Consider the following 19,336-nt stretch of genomic DNA (forward strand, 5'->3'; position numbering starts at 1 on the left):
CCCGAGGACGATAGCATGTCTATTATTCTTGGAAGACCCTTTTTGAATACTGCAGGGGCTGTTATTGATTGCAACAAAGGCAATGTCACTTTTCATGTTAATGGCGAGCATAGGGTACACTTTCCGAGGAAACAACCTCAAGTTCATAGTATAAACTCCATTGGAAAAATTCCATCGATTATTTTTGGAGGTTTTGAGTTTCCTCTTCCTACTGTCAAAAAGAGATATGATATTATTATTATTGGGGACATGCATATCCCCGTTGAGGTAACTTAGTGCTATTCGAAAATTCTCCAGTTTCATGCAATTCGGAATGAGTTTGTTAACAAGACTTGATCAACCTTGTTAGTGGATTCCTTTTGATGAGCATGAGATGTTTGAAGTTAGAAAGCACAACTCTCTGTACCCTCCTTTTACTTTCTGTTATTTAGTTGAAATAAAGTAAAATTAGTTTGTTTTGACTATTTTCTGAATTATCCGTGCAATAAAAAATACCCTGAAATAAAAGTTCTCCAAATGCCCTGAAATTTATATATGATTATTTCTAGAATATTTGAGAATATCTGGCACTGAGAACACATCACGAGGAGCAAGCACCTGGCCACGAGGGTCCAGGGCGCGCCCACCCCCCTGGGCGCGCCCCCTGCCTCATGGGCGCATGGTGGCTCCCCTCCACTTATTCCAGCAACCACACACTCCTTGTTCCTCCCAAAAAAATCACCAACCAGCTCAAGCACGAGTTCTAGCTCACCTTGCTGCCATTTTCAATCTCCTTGCTCAAAGCACCTCTCACAAAACTGCTTTGGGGGATTGTTCCTTGGTATGTGACTCCTCCAACGGTCCAATTAGTTTTTGTTCTAGTGCTTTATTCGTTGCAAATTTTTGCTGCTTAGGTGGCCATGTTCTTGAGATGGCATGTCAAATTTATTTGGCCCCAAGTAGTTCTAATGCATGATATAGTCTCCAGGCACTTGTGGGAGTAGTTGCGATCAATTTTGTTGAGCTTGGTTCACTTTTATTTTGAAGTTACTAAAATTTTTAGAATTTTTTTCAAAGGAAGAAATATGTTTAGGAAAATGTACCAAGGTGGTCCTTCAAGGAAGCAAGGACCCATGCTCGTAATACACGATGCAGACGATGAACCACCGAGGGAAGCTCAAGTACAGGCTTGTGAATGGCCGTCAGAGGACTTTATGGTTCGAGCAGAAATCAAGGAGGAATTTACGCATATGTGCATAACGCTGATCTTGAGATCTTCGAGGCAGATAAGTGCCGCCAGTATCACTATCTCACTGATTCCTTTGTGAGAAGGTTTGAATTTTCATCATCACGCAATTCTCAAACTATCCTGTTTGATCTTTATGAAAATTCTTATAGTATGGACTTAGAGGATTTTAATACTGCTTGTAAACTTCCACAATGGGGTAGCACTAGCGAGCCTCGCAAATCTAAGTTTAGAGATTTTCTTGCTAGTATAACTATGGGGGAGTCTAGAGATATAACACAAGCTACCATAGGGAGCATTCATTTTCCCGCTATACATTATCTTGGTCTCTTCATAGGTAGGTGCATAAATGGTAAGGATGAAGCATTTCACATGTGTGTCCTTGACCTCAGTGTTCTCAGAAGTGTTGTATTAGGAGATAAACATTATAATTTGGGAGCCACTGTTGCACGTAGGTTGCATAATAATAGAATTAATGGAGATTTCTTTGGTGGAATTTATGCAACCCGTTTAGCTATTTTTCTTGATATACCCATACGTGAGCATGATATTGAGTTGCCTCCTGTTTACTTAGATTATGAGGCTATGGTTCGTCATCAGTTTGTTGAGAGGAACGATCAGTTCCTCCAGTACCGACTAATCTTTGGCAGATGACGCACCTATCACATCGCTCTCCCTTCTCCTACTTCATAACCAGGGAGGAGGCAAATGAGTACGAGAGGAGGACGAGAACAACTCGCCTCCAAGCTGCAGCCCACGATGCAATAGCCGCTGCATCTCAGTACGACCCCAACTACAACTTTGGATATCCGCCAGGCCAGCCGTGGTAGTAGACCAACTTAGGCCAAAAGCCTAAGCTTGGGGGAGTACGTATTTCTCACCGACATTACATTTATGTTTACACACTCATGCTAGGTGTCGGTGTTCATACTTTTTCATTATAATATCCATGCTAGTTTATTTTCTTTTTCCTCCTTTCTTCTTGTGTGTTTGAATTTTTTTAAGAAAAACAAAAAAAATTAGTAATAGCATTTAGCTAGTTTACTTTCTTGCTGTAGTGGTAGTAATTAAAAAGAAAACCCAAAAATATTTCCTGTTCCTCTTTTGCTTGTTGGGAGCTTTCCCGTGTAAATAGTTTTTATTTCTTTTCTTTGGGGGTCGATAGGAGAAGACCATGATGAAATTGTTGAAGTGGCTCTTATATGCATTATTGTTGATTTAACCGAGAGCCCATATTGGCTTGTCTTCTCCTGTTTATTGATTGCTTGCAGATTCCAGCTTAGTTCAATGCACGTGCACTATTATTATTATACACATCATTCGGTCGTGCAAGTGAAAGGCAATATTGACGATATTTGATGGACTAATTGAAATGAGAGAAGCTGGTATGAACTCGACCTTTCTTGTTTTTGTAAATATGATTAGTTCATCATTCCTGATTCAGCTTGTTATGAATAAACATGTTTGCAATGAAAATTAGAGATCATAGTTGCTTATGCGATGCTTAATTAGCTAGGAGTTTATAATGGTCTATCTTGCGTGCCAACATGCTATTAAACTGGTTGTGATGTGGTATAGTAGGGTGGTATCCTTCTTTGAATGATTTGAGTGGCTTGACTTGGCACATGTTCACGCATGTAGTTGAAACAAATCAACATAGCCTTCACAATATTTATGTTCATGGTGGATTATATCCTACTCATGCTTGCACTCAATGTTCATTAATTTTAATGCATGTTCATGACTATTGTCGCTCTCTAGCTGGTCGCTTCCTAGTCTTTTGCTAGCCTTCACTTGTACTAAGCGGGAATACTGCTTGTGCATCCAATCCCTTAAACTCCAAAGTTATTCCATATGAGTCCACTATACCTTCCTATATGCGGTATCTACATGCCGTTCCAAGTAAATTTGTATGTGCCAAACTCAAAACCTTCAAATGAAATTCTATTTTGTATACTCGAATAGCTCATGTATCAACTAGGGTTGTCTGTATCTTCCATGTTAGGCGGGTTATTGTCAAGAGGAGTGGACTCTGCTCCTCACTCATGAGAAAATGGCTGGTCACCGGGATGCCCAGTCCCATGATTTAAGCAAACCAAATCGAAATAATTGCAAACAAAACTCCCCCAGGGCTATTGTTAGTTGGAGGCACTCGTTGTTTCGAGCAAGCCATGGATTGATGCTTGTTGGTGGTGGGGGAGTATAAACTTTACCATTCTGCTTGGGAACCGCCTATAATGTGTGTAGCATGGAAGATATCGCCATCTCTTGGTTGTTATGTTGACAATGAAAGTATACCGCTCAAAATATTATTTATCTCTATTTCAAAATCGAGCTCTGGCACCTCTACAAATCTCTTCTTCCCTCTGCGAAGGGGCTATCTATTTACTTTTATGTTGAGTCATCACCCTCTTATTAAAAAGCACCAGTTGGAGAGCACCGCTGTCATTTGCATCCATTACTATTAGTTTACATTGGGTCCTTGATCTTTAAAGGTGCTCTGCATTTATGTTTTGCGGTCTCAGAAAGGGCTAGCGAGATACCATTTTGTTATATCATATTATGATTATTTTGAGAATGTGTTGTCATCCGAAATTTATTATTATTGCTTGCTAGTTGATTATGCCATTTATATGAGTAAACTTGAGACCTAAGTGTTATTGTGAATATGGTTAGTCATAATCTTTGTTGAAAACTTGAATGCTGGCTTTACATATTTACAACAACAAGAGCAAATAGAGTTTGTAAAAGTTTTTCTTTATCACTTTCAGTTTGTCAACTGAATTGTTTTAGGACAAGCAAAGGTTTAAGCTTGGTGGAGTTGATACGTCTCCAACGTATCTACTTTTCCAAACACTTTTGCCCTTGTTTTGGACTCTAACTTGCATGATTTGAATGGAACTACCCGGACTGACGCTGTTTTCAGCAGAATTGCCATGGTGTTATTTTTGTGTATAAACAAAAGTTCTCAGAATGACCTGAAAAATCAACGGAGAATTATTTTGGAATATATAAAAAATACTGGCGAAAGAATCAAGGCCAGGGGCACACCCTGTCCACGAGGGTGGGAGGCGCGCCCCTTGCCTCGTGGGCCCCCTGGTGCTCCACCGACCTCAACTCCAACTCCACATATTCACGTTCGGGGAGAAAAAAATCAGAGAGAAGGATTCATCGCGTTTTACAATACGAAGCCGCCGCCAAGCCCTAAACTCTCACGGGAGGGCTGATCTGGAGTCTGTTCGGGGCTCCTGAGACGGGAATCCGTCACCATCGTCATCATCAACCATCCTCCATCACCAATTTCATGATGCTCACTGCCGTGCGTTAGTAATTCCATCATAGGCTTGCTGGATGGTGATGGGTTGGATGAGATTTATCATGTAATCGAGTTAGTTTTGTTAGGGTTTGATCCCTAGTATCCACTATGTTCGGAGATTGATGTTGCTATGACTTTGCTATGCTTAATGCTTGTCACTAGGGCCCGAGTGCCATGAACTCAGATCTGAACCCTTTATGTTTTCATCAATGTATTTGTGTTCTTGATTTGATATTGCATGTTATAGTCACCTACTATGTGTTAGGATCCGGGAACCCCGAAGTGACAATAATCGGAACCACTCCCGGTGATGACCGTAGTTTGAGGAGTCCATGAATTCACTATGTGTTAATGCTTTGGTCTGGTACTCTATTAAAAGGAGGCCTTAATATCCCTTAGTTTCCGCTAGGACCCCACTGCCACGGGAGGGTAGGACAAAAGATGTCATGCAAGTTCTTTTCCATAAGCACGTATGACTATATTCGGAATACATGCCTACATTACATTGATGAATTCGAGCTAGTTCTGTGTCACCCTAAGTTATAACTGGTACATGAATAATCGCATCCGGCATAATTATCCATCACTGATCCAATACCTACGAGCTTTTCACATATTTTTCTTCGCTTAGTTACTTTTCCGTTGCTATTGTTACAATCACTACAATACTGCTATCGTTACTTTTCGCCACTGCTACCATTACTATCATACTACTTTGCTACTCAATACTTTGTTGCAGATATTAAGTTATCCAAGTGTGGCTGAATTCACAACTTAGTTGCTAATACTGGAGAATATTCTTTGGATCCCCTTGTGTTGAATCAATAAATTTGGGTTGAATACACTACCCTCGAAAATTGTTGCGATCCCCTATACTTGTGTGTTATCATTGTCCGATCTATATCTAACGGATAGGAAGGAAACTATGACAATTTACCCTCACTCCTCTCCACATTTGCAGATAAGGCCTTCCCTCGTTGATCCTTTTCTCCCACAAGATCTTGATCTTCCGTGCAACGCACGGGCATCTTGCTAGTACTCCTACAATATACTATATTATTGTGAAAGTTCATATACACCGGCCGAGATTAGTGCAAACATGGCAGATTTTCATTACATTTCAAACTTTAATAGGACAGAAAAATAAAAGAAACCTGACCCTAAACCTATTCTATGGCGGCGACCGACGTCCTCCATCTGCGATCTCCATGTACGGGGGCAGGGTTCAAGAGCCGTGAAGTGAAGATGCGGTGTCTGGCGAGGAAAAGTAGAACACAGGAGACGGACCGGCCAGTTGGCACACCATGCCCTGCCGCCTCCCATGCCCTACTCATCATCGGAGGAGTCCCCGACCTCGGCGGTGCCGGACGTTGGACGGCGGTAAGTAGGACGCATGGCTGACGGTGCTCCCGTCATCGGCCGCCAGCGTGGCCATTGCTTGTGCGGTCGCGTTCGCATCCGGCGACCTCGAGCTTCATCCCCAAAGACAAGCTCTCCCACAGAGCGTTCGCACATGCGGTCATGGCAGATGTGGTACCAGGTAGGAGGACGATGCGCTATGGTGTGGAGGTTAGCTGGGCATTGCCGCTTTAAGTAGCGCATTCCGGTGAGGCCAAGCGTCCTAGTGTGTCATTAAGTCGCCGGAGTTGGTTCCTCGGGCACCGAGCCTCTTAACGACGACATACAGACGGATGGCATGAATGCGGGCAGCTGGCACCGGCAGGGAATGCACCACGCGACGGCGTTAGGGACGAGGGTTTTTGGTGTGCCAGGGTAGTCATCTACGGTCGTTGGAACGTTGGAGATGACCTTTGCTCACATGCGATCGACGCATGTCTTGAAAAAGCAAGTGGACCCGGCATGGTCTCGGGTCATGAGGTTGCAGTTGAACGCGCTACACCACTTCGCGGACGCGTCCTGGCGCCCCGTGCATCGTCGACGAGCCAGGTGTTGGGGTGTGTTTGGATTGTGGCCAAAGTGCACCTTACCAAAATTTTGGTCGTAACCCAAAGATTGGTCTTTGTTTGGATGGTTGCCATTTTTTGGCATGCCAATGAACTCTAGCCAACTCTAGTTCATTTTTCTTGCCAACGCCGGCAAAATCATGGGCAACCAAAACCGCAACCAAAATTTTAGCTACCCAATGCTTTGATGGGGCAACCTTGGGCACAAACCAAACATACTGTTGGTCGTTCCACAGCACTAACGCCACCATCGGCACACTGAAACCGACCGTGTCTAGCGATGATGAGCGTGTCGCTCACCACGGTCGCCGTGTCCAGAAGCGGTGCTGGAGCTGCGCCACGTTGTTGGCCCCGACGACCCACATGAACGGTTGCCGGTGGCGAGGAGGTCGTGGGCCAGCTCCTCCATTGGACTAGTCTGCGCTACGTTGTCCCGACAGGTGTGCCCCACATGTCGGTTTCCCTGTTTTCCCGGCCATATTCGAGCGTCAGTGCTCCGTATTGCGCATTAGGCCTTTCACTATGTAGGCCAAGCGAGACAACTTATTGTTTATTTGAGCCGTTCAAGTATAATCATGTGGCGTTTGCTTATTTCTCATTCCTCTCCAACCCTCTTCTTCATCTATCATGTCGCCCTCCGGTCGAGTCCATCCTCCCGCATGACTCATTTGAACATTCCGCCGAGTATCATTCGCATGTGGGCCTAGACCATGCTTGTATTTCCAATGTTTTGTAATTTGTCTGACATGCATACAAACAAACAGTTCTTTTGAAGTTTCACTTTGCCTCCACTACGTGTCGCTTCGCGTCTTAATTTTGATATCCCATTCGGTTCATGCCCCGACACATGTTGATGAGATCGATTGATGTTCAGAGATCAATTGCGTGTCGTGCAAGAAGATAAAGGTTTGGTCTGTTTCTATGATAGAAATGACCTGCGCGGGGTGGGGGGTGGTCTGTGGGGATCAGAGGGAGTATATTGTACGTTCATAAGCGAAACGAACGTATTGTACCCACCCTATTCTTCTTTCAATTGATCTCTAGACCCCAAGATGAAATCGAGAGAGAACGAGTGGGGGCATGTGTGATACCTAAGGTGGATTCAAAATTTTGAACCGGTGATAATAACAACCGCAAATCATATATAAAGGGTATTCAATGTTCATCTCATTTTTGAACGTACAATATACTCCCTCCTATCCCTTCTAGTTTACATATAAGTTTTATGTGTAGTCAAAGTATCTCTACTTTGTTAAAAAAATATCAACATTCAACAACACCCAATCAAAATTGTTAGATTCGTACGTACTCCTAGATTTGTACTCGAGATGGTTTCCAATTTGTCTTCAACCACATGAATGTGCTTGTTCTCGTGCATGCTCTTCCTACTAGGATTTCGCCACGTACTCCTAGATACTTTTTTAAGCTCCCTGTCCAATAGTACTAGTGGAGTACTGACAACAATTGTACTAGAGTATGCAGTGCTCATAGTAGTACTCCCTCCTTCCATTTATATAGGGCCTATGTGGAGGAGAGAGATGTGAAAAAGTAAGGGGAGTGAGCTCCCATGCAAGGGCCTAGCTATATACGCATTCCTAGTTAAATACAATAAATATGAAGAAAGAGATGGAGAGGAGATGGAAAAAGTACTAATACAATAGCCAACCTTATAAAAAAATTTGTGGGAAATAGCCAACCTTATAGCACACACTACTGTATGAGTGCATATAATAGATGATGGCTATATTATTAACCATGCTCTAATGCGTTTTTCAAAACCGCATTTGACTATTAACAAGATTAATAGTACATGAGATGTATAATGTGAAAATTATATCATTGGAAGCTCCTTTCACATACGAATTTGACCGTATGATTTGTGTAAGTTGCATGTCAAATATTATTACTCTAACATTTGGTCAAAGTTAGCCTCGAAAAACGCATTAGGCCCTGTATAGTAAATTGAAGAGGGAGTAGTAGTGGAAGTGGATCCTTTGATGTAGGTATCCCTGCCTTACCCTCCCTTTAGGTCACTTACTGGCGCACCCCATGCTTTCTAGGCCCCGCATGTCAGTTACTCCATGGGTTCGACCACGTCAGGGGATCCTCATCCATAGTATACTCCCTCTATTTTTATTTACTCCGCATAAAACGAAGGGAGTGGTAGTATAAATGACGCGGGCGGGAAGGGGGGAGGGACGTCAGTTTGCTCTCAACTGCGGTCCCATAGGAGAGAAAAAATGCAAGACGAAGCGCATTCCATTCGGTGAGCGACGTGGAGGGTCCAGCGTGCCGGGCTGCAACGCAAACGCGACAAGAGCGATGTACAGTCAAAACCGATTGACCGGTCATCACCGGAACCACTATTCACACCAGAACCTTCGCTGCTTGGCCTACGCTAGCCATTGCCCTAAAACCACACCTAATTTCCAGCCCCTTCCCCCACCTTTCGAACCCCTAGACCGCATCAAGCGTCCCCTAGTTCGCTGGAAAGCCATGGTGCGCCGCAAGATCACGTACTACAAGATGCTGAGGCTGAAGAGCCACGCAGAAATCGCGACAGCGGTTGGCGCCACAGACCTCCGTTCCCAAGCTCGCTTTGCGGCGGGCCAATCCCCGAGTTCTCTGGAGCCAAGCTACGAGGAGGAGGAAGCCGATCCAATGTTCATGGCGGAGGTCACGGCGCAGAAGGCCCTCGATGGGTATGAGACGATGGACGTCGACTTCGTGTCGGCGTCCGAGTCCCCCATGGTGCAGGAGGACCAGCGGTTCAACCTGGCGATACTAAAGGAGGACCGGGAAGCAGAGGCTCAACTCAACGCAGAGCGCTCGCATGCCGCTGCCATCGAGACTCTCCTGCAGGAGGAACCGGATGTCGTGGATGTGAACCAGGCAGCGGAGGCTCAACTTGAGGTGGAGCGCGCGGACGCCGCTGCCATCGAGGCCCTCCTGCAGGCGGAACCGGACGTCCTGTACTTGAACCGGGCGGCAGAGGCTCAACTCGACGCGAAGCGCGCGGATGCCGCTCTCATCGAGGCCCTCCTGCAGGCAGAACCGGACGTCCTGGACTTGAACCGGGCGGCGGAGGCTCAACTCGACGCGGAACGCGCGGATGCCGCTGCCATCGAGGCCCTCCTGCAGGTGAAACAGGACGTCCTCGACTTAAACCGGGCGGTGCTCTCGTCCATGTAGAGCGCCCACACGCTCCACGTGAACGAGTAGCTAGAGGCCGAGGACAACCACGGTGCGGAGACACACATCGGCACCTACGGCTGGTTCACGCCGGCAGCCAAAGACGACGAGGCCGTCTCGTTCCGCGAGCAGTGATAGTTTTTCTTTATGTTGTTGTTTTATGGATCTTTTTCCATGTAAAAATATATATTGTTATGCATGTCGCCTGACTTGGGTCAATCTACCATTTCAGGCGGTTGGATGAATATCCTACGTCTCCTAACCCTTCTTCCTCACCTCTTCTTCTTCCCCAACAGACCACCCCATGGGTCGTACGGATACTCCCCAACATGCGGATGGATAAACATACTCTATGAGCGAAAATTATGTGTCAGTGGTGGGATGGCTGAGTTTGGTTTGTTCACATGCGACAGCACGTGTCAGTGAGGGTGTGTTCCCTTGGTTGGGTTTGCGACATGCAGGAGCGACTATGTGAGGGTGCGGTGCGACCGCGGTGTGCAAGAGCGACCGTGTGAGGGTGCGGTGCGACCGCGACAGCCGTGTGCAAGTGTACCCCCTTTTAATTTTGAAAACTTTAGGCAAGCTTGGAAAAAATGTGTGGCGAAGTATGGCAATGCAAGGCCTAGACCCAAACAGGATAAGTACATACTACGTACTAGGATTACTAGTGTTAAAAAAGAAAGGTAGGGTTTTCCTTCGCGGGATTAGCCGATACAAATCGTCGTTTCACGTGTCAATTAATGAGTATTTTTCTCCAAAGCCCAAAGAGCTAACCATCTCACTCCTCGTCACTTGATTAATGCAGCACTATGCAAACCAACCTTCTCACTTCCGCATGCATGCAGGGGATATTAATGTCCTTGGTTGCTACTACGAGGCAAACCCCATCAATTTTGCCTCGATTAGTGTTAGTGTCCTTTTGCAAATTGTAATTTTGATATACTGGCCTTGTGTACAAAAAAATGGAGGTAGTAACTATATTTGACTTCCTTCCACATTGCGGTGACGTCAATGATATCTTGAATGTTGTGGTTTGGCGAAGTGCGTTCGATGGAGAACACCATTGAGGGAGACCACGGTAAGTCGTTCGCAAGTGCCGCCTGCAAGCCGAGACGCATCCAGGAAGTCCGTTGAACCAAAGGACGCGTAAATGTACTAGTACTACTCGTACACAATAGCGTCGTCTGTCCAGCTTAGTGCGGTGAGATGGTTTCTCGAAGAAGACGATGGAGAAGCGGAGTTAGCGAAGAGTGAAATGATGGTTGCTTCGTCCGTGCTTTGTGATTTGACGCCTCACTGCTTTGTGATTTGTGATAGAAGGGACAGGGGAGTAGACTCTGTGATCTATACTGTACATGCGTCCAAGCATGGGAGAAAGAGGAGAGACGTTGCATTTTTCTATTCCTTCAATCAATCAATCAATCAGGGAGCTTCGGTTCCATCCTATTGGCTTTGGAAACACCGTCCACAATGGTTCCCATGATGCCAAAAGCTATTTTCACATTTGGCTACACATTGTGGATGCCCTTAAACGTACCACTTGGTTTTGCTCCTATGTGCTATCTATACAAATCTCAATTATATTGATCTAAAAAATTATAGAATCAAGATTAGTAAAAATGAGGTGATTTTGCCGCGTGGATGGCGGGGGAGGTTTCTTATTTTTAGAGGACGTTGTCCTGGCGGTTTGCTAACATGCGGTCCCACGTGTCAGTGCTTTACCAAGCCGATCCGCTTCCCACATGAGGCAGAACAACGGCAGAAGCAACACGTGGTTAACTTGAAGAAGATGAGGGAGAAGCGGATTTAGCAACGAGTGAAATGATGGTTCCTTCATCCCTCCAACTTCTTTTTTTAGCATTATTACTTCATCCCTCTAACTTAACTGCGGGAAAGGTGCAACTTTGTGATTTGATGCCTCATTGCTCATTACTACGCCGGCGCCATGAATGGGTGCTTCACCCCGGCTGCTCTGCACTGTATTCTGGTACGACACGTGGACCCGGTAGCTTGATGTCCCACATGTCGGCGAATGGGACTAGAAGATTTATGAAAGCGAGTGCTCCACTCTTACAACGGAGGAGTACACGACACAACGGCCTAGTGAACTGTCACTTGTACTGTATAGTACTATAGTTTTGCTGTTTCGCACGAACCATCGATACAAACCCGATTAAACAGGAAAGGGCGGGATTTTTCCCACGTGGTATATGATACTGGCCATACATTTCAAAGGCAATTTTAATGTATGCAAACTGAATAATTAAGCAACAATATGATATCTAGTAAAACTAAAAACACATATGATTTATTGTGTTAGAGTATAGTAGTAGTGATGTATTGCATAGTTGTTAGATGTAACATGCGAGAACGTGTAGAGATGTAGTTTTGGAGGGCCTACAGAGAGAAAAGTGTAATACATTCACCGAACTTCAGAATAAGCTGATTACGGTCACTATATACGTTTTGCGGTGATTATAGGGTCACTTGCTCACGGTTCGGCATCGGATTGCACTCTGTTGACCGGCCAAATAGTCTTCGTGGCACCATGTTGACTAGTTAAATCGACCATGTTCCTTGTGGGTCCCACATGTTAGTTCGCATAGGGAAAAGGTCAGATAAACACAAATTTACACAGGCGCGAAGACTCCAACCCGTGCGCGGGAATCACCTGGTTGTGTCTGTGTCTGTCAGGGCCTGATGTGTCCGCATGCACGTGTAGGTTGAGCACTTGAGTGTGAGAGTGTGTGTTGGTCGTGTGGTGTACTGGTGTGTGCATGCATGTGTGCGTGTGTGCGTGTGAGTGTTGCGTGCGTTCGTGGCTGCGTGTGTACGTGTGAGTGTTGTGTGCGTGCATGGGTGCATGTGTTCGTGTGAGTGTTGCGTGCATGCAGTTCGTGTGCATGCGTGCGTGTGTGTATAATCACCACACCAGCTCATGTGTGTTAAAACAGACGGCTCAGCATACCAATACAAGGCCACCTTGTCCGCTGTGCCTGCGGTCATGACTTCGAACCAACATCCAATATTTTTCTGTCGTTTGTTTTCATTCTTACTAGCAAGATGCCCGTGCGTTGCACGTAACATCAATATGCATTTGTATGACTAGTTTATCTTTTGAGAGAAAAGGATGAACGAGGGAAGGCCTTATTTGCAAATGTGGAGAGGTGTGTGGGTACCTTTTTGCAAAATTGTCATAGTTTCTTTCCTATCCGTCAAATTGGATGGCCTATATTGCAGGATGGCATGCACACCATCATCACCAACTCTGTTTTTTATAAGAGTGTATTTTATATTTTATAAGAGTGTAGATGTAGAGTAGATACAAGCCGACAGGTGGGCCCGATGGTAGTGAGATAATGTGATGCAACACCAGAGGTGCCACGTGGAGCGTTTAACTGGTCAACTAGTCGTGTCTTGAGCAAATACAGAGTTGTACGGTGAGCTCGTGACTATATAATAACCACAAAACATAAATGGTGACCGTAATGAGTGGATTCTGAAGTCCAATGCACGTATCGTGCTTTCGCTTCAAATATAATGATCGTCACTGTATATATCATGAGGGAAAGATGAAACATGCGTGAATGTGCTGGGGGCTTACTTTTAGAGGACCTGGAGATAGTTTGTGTGCGTACGTGAAAGGGGCCTAGAGGGGGGTATGCGATGGAGAGAGAGATGCTCTTTGTTTCTCTTTATTATGACTAATTTTATATATAGTATAAAAATATAAAAATTCACAGTGCAGAATAAATATCATTGTGGGCACCATGCAATGCTATATATGTACAAATTCTAAGGTAACCCCTTTATCTCTGATATTACTATTCATCCAACCTAACTTTAAGGGGCATCCTACAGAATGCTCTGCTAGAATCATACTCGTCGATTAGGAAGAGAGGTGCGAGACAATGCGTGAGACACAGGACTAAAGATAATGTGCGTACAGGAGACACGTAGGCAGGTCTATGTATATAGAAAGGGTCGATGAGGATTGTGCGTGTGTATGCTTGCGAGAGGAAGAGTGTTTGTGATAAAGGTTAGTGGAAACAGTCGTAAATGGTTACGAGAGGGAGGGAGGGTTATATTGAGAGCATGTGTGCGAGAAAGACACCTTGGGAGAGAGTGTGTGAGCATGTGTGAGAGACCACCGGTGGAGAGTGAAACTAGACGTAAAATACTGCTGTACACATTGATTAAAGATATAAATTGTATCCAAATATTAGGATGGGATCATGATATTTGCAATTCACGTAAGGAATGGTCATTGATCCATCAGACATCTAGATTCTATCAAATTTGAGCATGTCTATGTTATTATTTGACACAATTGATCCACATAGTTAGTATTTTGAACTCCAGACAATGCATCGCTTTAGCAATCGAATATAAACATGAGTATAGTTCATGTTGTGTGTGTAAAGCACATTATACATACGAAAGTTACACAATGAACATTATAAATAGCTACCTATGAACTAGCATACATTTGAATTCAACTTAAGGTGGTTTAAAAACATCGAATTCAACATGAAGTCAATTCAATTATTTGAATTTGATATCATGGCATTTGTAAATCATACCTAAATTATGGTGGCACCAATCTTTGCTCTGATTTTGTACATAATAGCATATGTAGTCGTGTACAAAATAGATTCAAATTTAGCTCCTCCATTCCAAAATAATCATAGTTATAGGATTTTCAAGTGTCAAAATTTCTAAAAGAAGCAGATAATTTAATGAGGTTTTCAAACATACAAGGTCAAACTTAACGTTGTATATTTAGGTCAATCCTCATAGTTCAAGAGTACTCTAAACGTGAATGCTTGTGTTTCAAAATTTCGAACGAAGTACCAAAAGAGCCTCTACTCGCCCGAAATTGTGTGAGACCAATGTTTGGTAGTACAAGGAAATTACTTTTCTAATAACTCCGACCCGTGAAACCTACTAGCCCGACGTCCAAAGGTCTAAACCGGGGTAGGTCTGTAGCTTCATCTAGGCGCCACGCAACCGCCTCCGAAAAACATTCATACACAATGGCCGCCTAAGTACACATGCGCGCGGCCGAAATCGCTCCCGCTCACTATTTGGGACACCTGGGATTACCATCCAACCCCCGACCAGCAGTAGGTCCGAAATTTAAGAGGGGGGCAAAGTTTGTACTTTCCCCAAAATTTCAAACAAGCGCTTCCCGTCTTCTGTTCAAAAAAGCCAAAAACAAGCGTGTCCCAGACCGAAACATGGTTCTCCCCTCCCCCCGCCCACCCGTCTGATTCCCCATTCGTACTCCGTGGGCGCAAAAACTACCTCTCCACCAGCCACGAAACCCCGGCGTCCTCCATCCGCCACCCCATCCCACCCATCAACCGCTTCCCTCCTCTATCACACCGGAGCCGATACCTCGACGTCGTTGTCCACCGCAACCTCAACTCCAACGCCCTCCACGGCTACTAGTTGAAGCCGAGGCCGAGCCGTCCGTACTCGAGCCAGTTCAACCACGCCGTCCTGCGCCTCACCACTGCCGCTCCAACATCGCCACCCTCCACCGCACCAAAGCTGTTCCTGCTACGCTGTCCTTCGCTGCCTCGGATCTGCTTCCCCTCCACCGATATACGGCCACAGCAACACAGTCCTTGTTCAAGAATTCATCTGATTAACCAGTTAACTTGCCGATTAATCCCTACTCGTTGGTTCACCAAGTAGCCTATAAATCGATAAATCATTCGATTAATTGATTAAATGGCCGATTAGCCGGTTAATCCCCTATTCACCAGCCAACCGAGCAGCTACCAGTTAACGATTTCGTCAACAATGAACACGGTCAACAATTTGGCCATGGGTTTGTCCATGGATCCACGGTTCTCCAAAACATCAGTTCCCCCGGGAGAAAAAAGAAGATCGCGACGACATATGGAGGAGACCATACTGGCAACCGATAAGGGTACTCCTCTTCCCTTTTTCGTGCAAATCTTACGTGTCTGCTTGCACGGTACTAATCCCATAGAAGACACTAGTTGACTGCTTCTTCTTTATACTAGATGTTCCTAGTAACTCGCGATGCACAAGGTCCATCGCCCCCCTGAATTTCACCTTAGCTAGAGGTCCGTCCCCCCCTGAATTTCAATTCCTGGTCAGCTGATTCGCAATTAACAGAAGAATTCCCCGGCGTAACAGGCGCTAGTCTGCCTAATACGCCGGGGAAGTAGCGCCTCAGTGTTTATCTTAGGGGCGTGTGGGGCCTAGAGCTACTAGCGCCCGATCTGGAGGTCGGCCGGGATTAAAGGGATGGCCTAGGGGTGCTGCCAAGCACGGCGGTGGTGTGAGGTCGAGGGGAGGGCGGAGCGGTGGAGGCAGGGGTCTGGGCCGGTGGTCGCTGGCGGTTCGAGAAAGATCGTCAACAGTGACTGGCGGGAGGTAGACGAAGGCCATCTGCCCGTTCCTTATAGATTGGATGGTTCATTAAAAAAATCGACTGACCTATTTATTTTCAGTCGAATGTTATCTTGATATGACCACATGTGGTGGTGTGCTGGAGGAGTACCTGCATTTCATGTGCTCATATATTACAAAATCATACGGAGTAGAATGTAATTTTGTTTGCCATGCAATGTTGTAGAGCTATCATATGTCTCCTGTCATTTATTTTTCAGCCACCTACTATCTGCTACTTTTACAGTGCACTAGTTCTGCACACATTTCACCCATACTCTCACTATTGTGTTTTTATGCAAGGGTATTTTAGAGTCTGCCTCAAGAGAAGCATAAAAGAAAAGAGAAAAGTTGCTCCAGCTTTCTAAGCGGGTAAGCATGTCATGTTACATCGCTATAAAGGGTGCAGTGTCAGCAGATGGAGACGGTAAACATAGCTCTGGAGTTGATGACCTCGCTCGCAATGAACCACCATCCCAGGTGATTGCTTTAACTTCGCGATGTCATATGTGGTTGCATGTTCCATATGGTGTCTAGCTTGTATTCGAAAGGCCGAAGTCGGTCTTTATTAAGATAAGGAAAGATATTTTTTACATGAACCACCATCCCGTGGGTACCAGAAGACAAATAGCTAGTCATGGCACTGGCCGAGCCAGTGACAAGCCCAGCAAAGAGAGGCATCTCCTGGAAGCCAACTAAAAAGCCGTGATGGTTGTGAAGCAGCCTGCCTCCCACCAGGCTCTCAGGTCCCAGATGATCATGCTCACCACTCTAGTCGGATGTCTAGCTTGTATTGCTTCCAATTTGGTTAAATTGCATCTGCTTAGCTTACACATTATACATTTGAATATGATATGCCTTTCTGTTTTTGGTACATACTAGTACACACAATGTATTAACCATGTTCTTACATCAAACTAATGTTCTTGTGTATCCCTCATCAATCACTTATGATGATGCAGTCAGGCAAGTGGACTACTCCTCATTTAAAGAATGCAACGTCAGCCTCCCGACATGATTCTCAAGAAACAGCAAGGCTAGATGAAGATAGTGAATGTAGCTCTGCAGTTGATTACCACATTTCCCCTACACTAGCATCGCAGGTGCTTGCTCTAACTTGGCAGCGTGATATGTGGTTGCATGTTGCATATGGTGTCTAGATTATAATTCTTCCAACCTGGTTAAACTGCATGTGCTATTCTGCTTAGCTTATACATTATACTTATTAATGTGACATGTCTTTCTGTATTTAGTACATAGTACATCTGTCTATTAAGCATGTCCTTACATAAAACTATTGTTTTTTTGTATCCCGCATCAATCAATATGACGAGACACCTTTAGTATATGCAGTGCGATATTAGTTGCATCTTTCATATGATTTATAGCATGCGCTGCTTCTCATTTGTTGAAATTCCATTTATGATGGGACGCTTTTAACTTGGCAGAGTCATATTGGTTGCATCTTTCATGTGGTGTGTAGCTTGCATTGCTTCTTATTTGTTGGAATGGCTTCTGCTTAGTTTACACAAACAGTTGTGAACATGCCATGCCGTCCTGTTTTTCATACATATTCCATCCTGGTATCATGTGTTTGCCTTACATCAAAGTAGTGATTGTTAGTATCATGCATGAATGAGTTCTGAAGAGAGAATTTTATTGCTTTTTCTTGTCGGTTTTACTTGACAATTCAAAATCAATAAAGCAGAAGGCAGTTAGCAAGGCAGCGGATAAAGGTGCTCCTTCCAAACAGAGGGCCTCTACAGCTTCTACTCCTCCATCCCCCCAAGATGATTTCCAAGACAACACATGCATAGACACTCAACGTAGCTGTGTTTATGATGAGCACGTCTCCCCTAGTGCATCATCACCGGTGTTCCCTCTTACTTGGCACTGTTATATGTTGTTGCATGTTATGTGTGATGTCTAGCTTATATTGCTTCTAATTTTGTTGAATTCCATCTGCTTACTTTACACATTATACTTGAATAAGACATGTGTTCCTATTTTTAGAACATACAATATCTGTCTATCACACCATGTTCTTACACCAAATTACTACTGTTGTGTAACCTGCAACAATCACTTATCATAAGACACGTTTGACTTCGGAGTGTGATATAGGTTACATCTCGCATTCTTTTCTAGCTTGTACTACTAATTTGTTGAAATGGCACTTATGACGAGACAGTTTTAACTTGGTAGAGTGATATTCGTTGCATCTTGCATATGGTGTCTAGCTTTCTTTCCTTCTAATTTGTTGAAATGCCTTCTCCTTAGTTTACACATCATAAGCTGTGAATATGCAATGGCACTAATGACGGGAGACCTTTAACTTGATAGTATGATGTTGTTTGCATCTTGCATATAATTTATTTCTTGTACTGCTTCACATTTGTTTAAACGGCATTTATGATGAGACACTGTTAAATTGGCAGAGCGATATTTGTAACATCTTTCATATGGTGTCTACCTTCCATTGCATTGCTTCTAATTTAGTGAAATGTCTTCTTCTTAGTTTACACATCATAGTTCTGGTTATCTCATGCCGTCCTGTTTTTCTTACATATTACATCCTCCTATCATGTGGTTGTCTAACATCAAAGTTTAGTTCGTCTGGATCATGCATCAATTTGTTCTAAAGAACTAAATTGTTATTGGTTTTTCTTGTCGGCTTGAGTTAACATGACACAGAGAAAGAGGAAGCAAGACAAAACGATAGGGAAAGGGAAGCAGAAGAATCCTACAGATTCTGCTGGTACTGATGGTGCAATAGAAGGTCAAAGTCCAACGGAAAATTGTACCGACAGGGTATCCCATGCTACACGATCTGTAGAACAAGCCAAACAGAAACAAATAGCTGCCACCAAACAAGTAGAGACAACCCTAGTTGTTGCAACACCTTCCACACTATCACCAGCTGCACGATTTAGTCGTTGGTCAACTCACCTAGTAGCACGTTCCCAAGCTCCCTTGCCACCTGACACTACATCTGAAGCACTCTTGACACAAGATGAGTTGGCAAGATCAGATGAACTTTGTGAGATTCAACAACAAGAAGGTAGTTCTCTGAGTCAAGTTACAGTTGCATGCTTCTTTATATGTAGTCTCATAGTTTTATGTACACTAACACTTCCTATGTTTGTTGTTGGACTAGCACCTAGGTGCAAGAGGAAACAAACATCAGGGATAATGCTCGATAGGTTAACT

This window comes from Triticum urartu, chromosome 2A (assembly GCF_056163025.1).
Source record: "Triticum urartu cultivar PI428250 chromosome 2A, HENAU_Tu73, whole genome shotgun sequence".
Taxonomy (NCBI): Eukaryota; Viridiplantae; Streptophyta; class Magnoliopsida; order Poales; family Poaceae; genus Triticum; species Triticum urartu.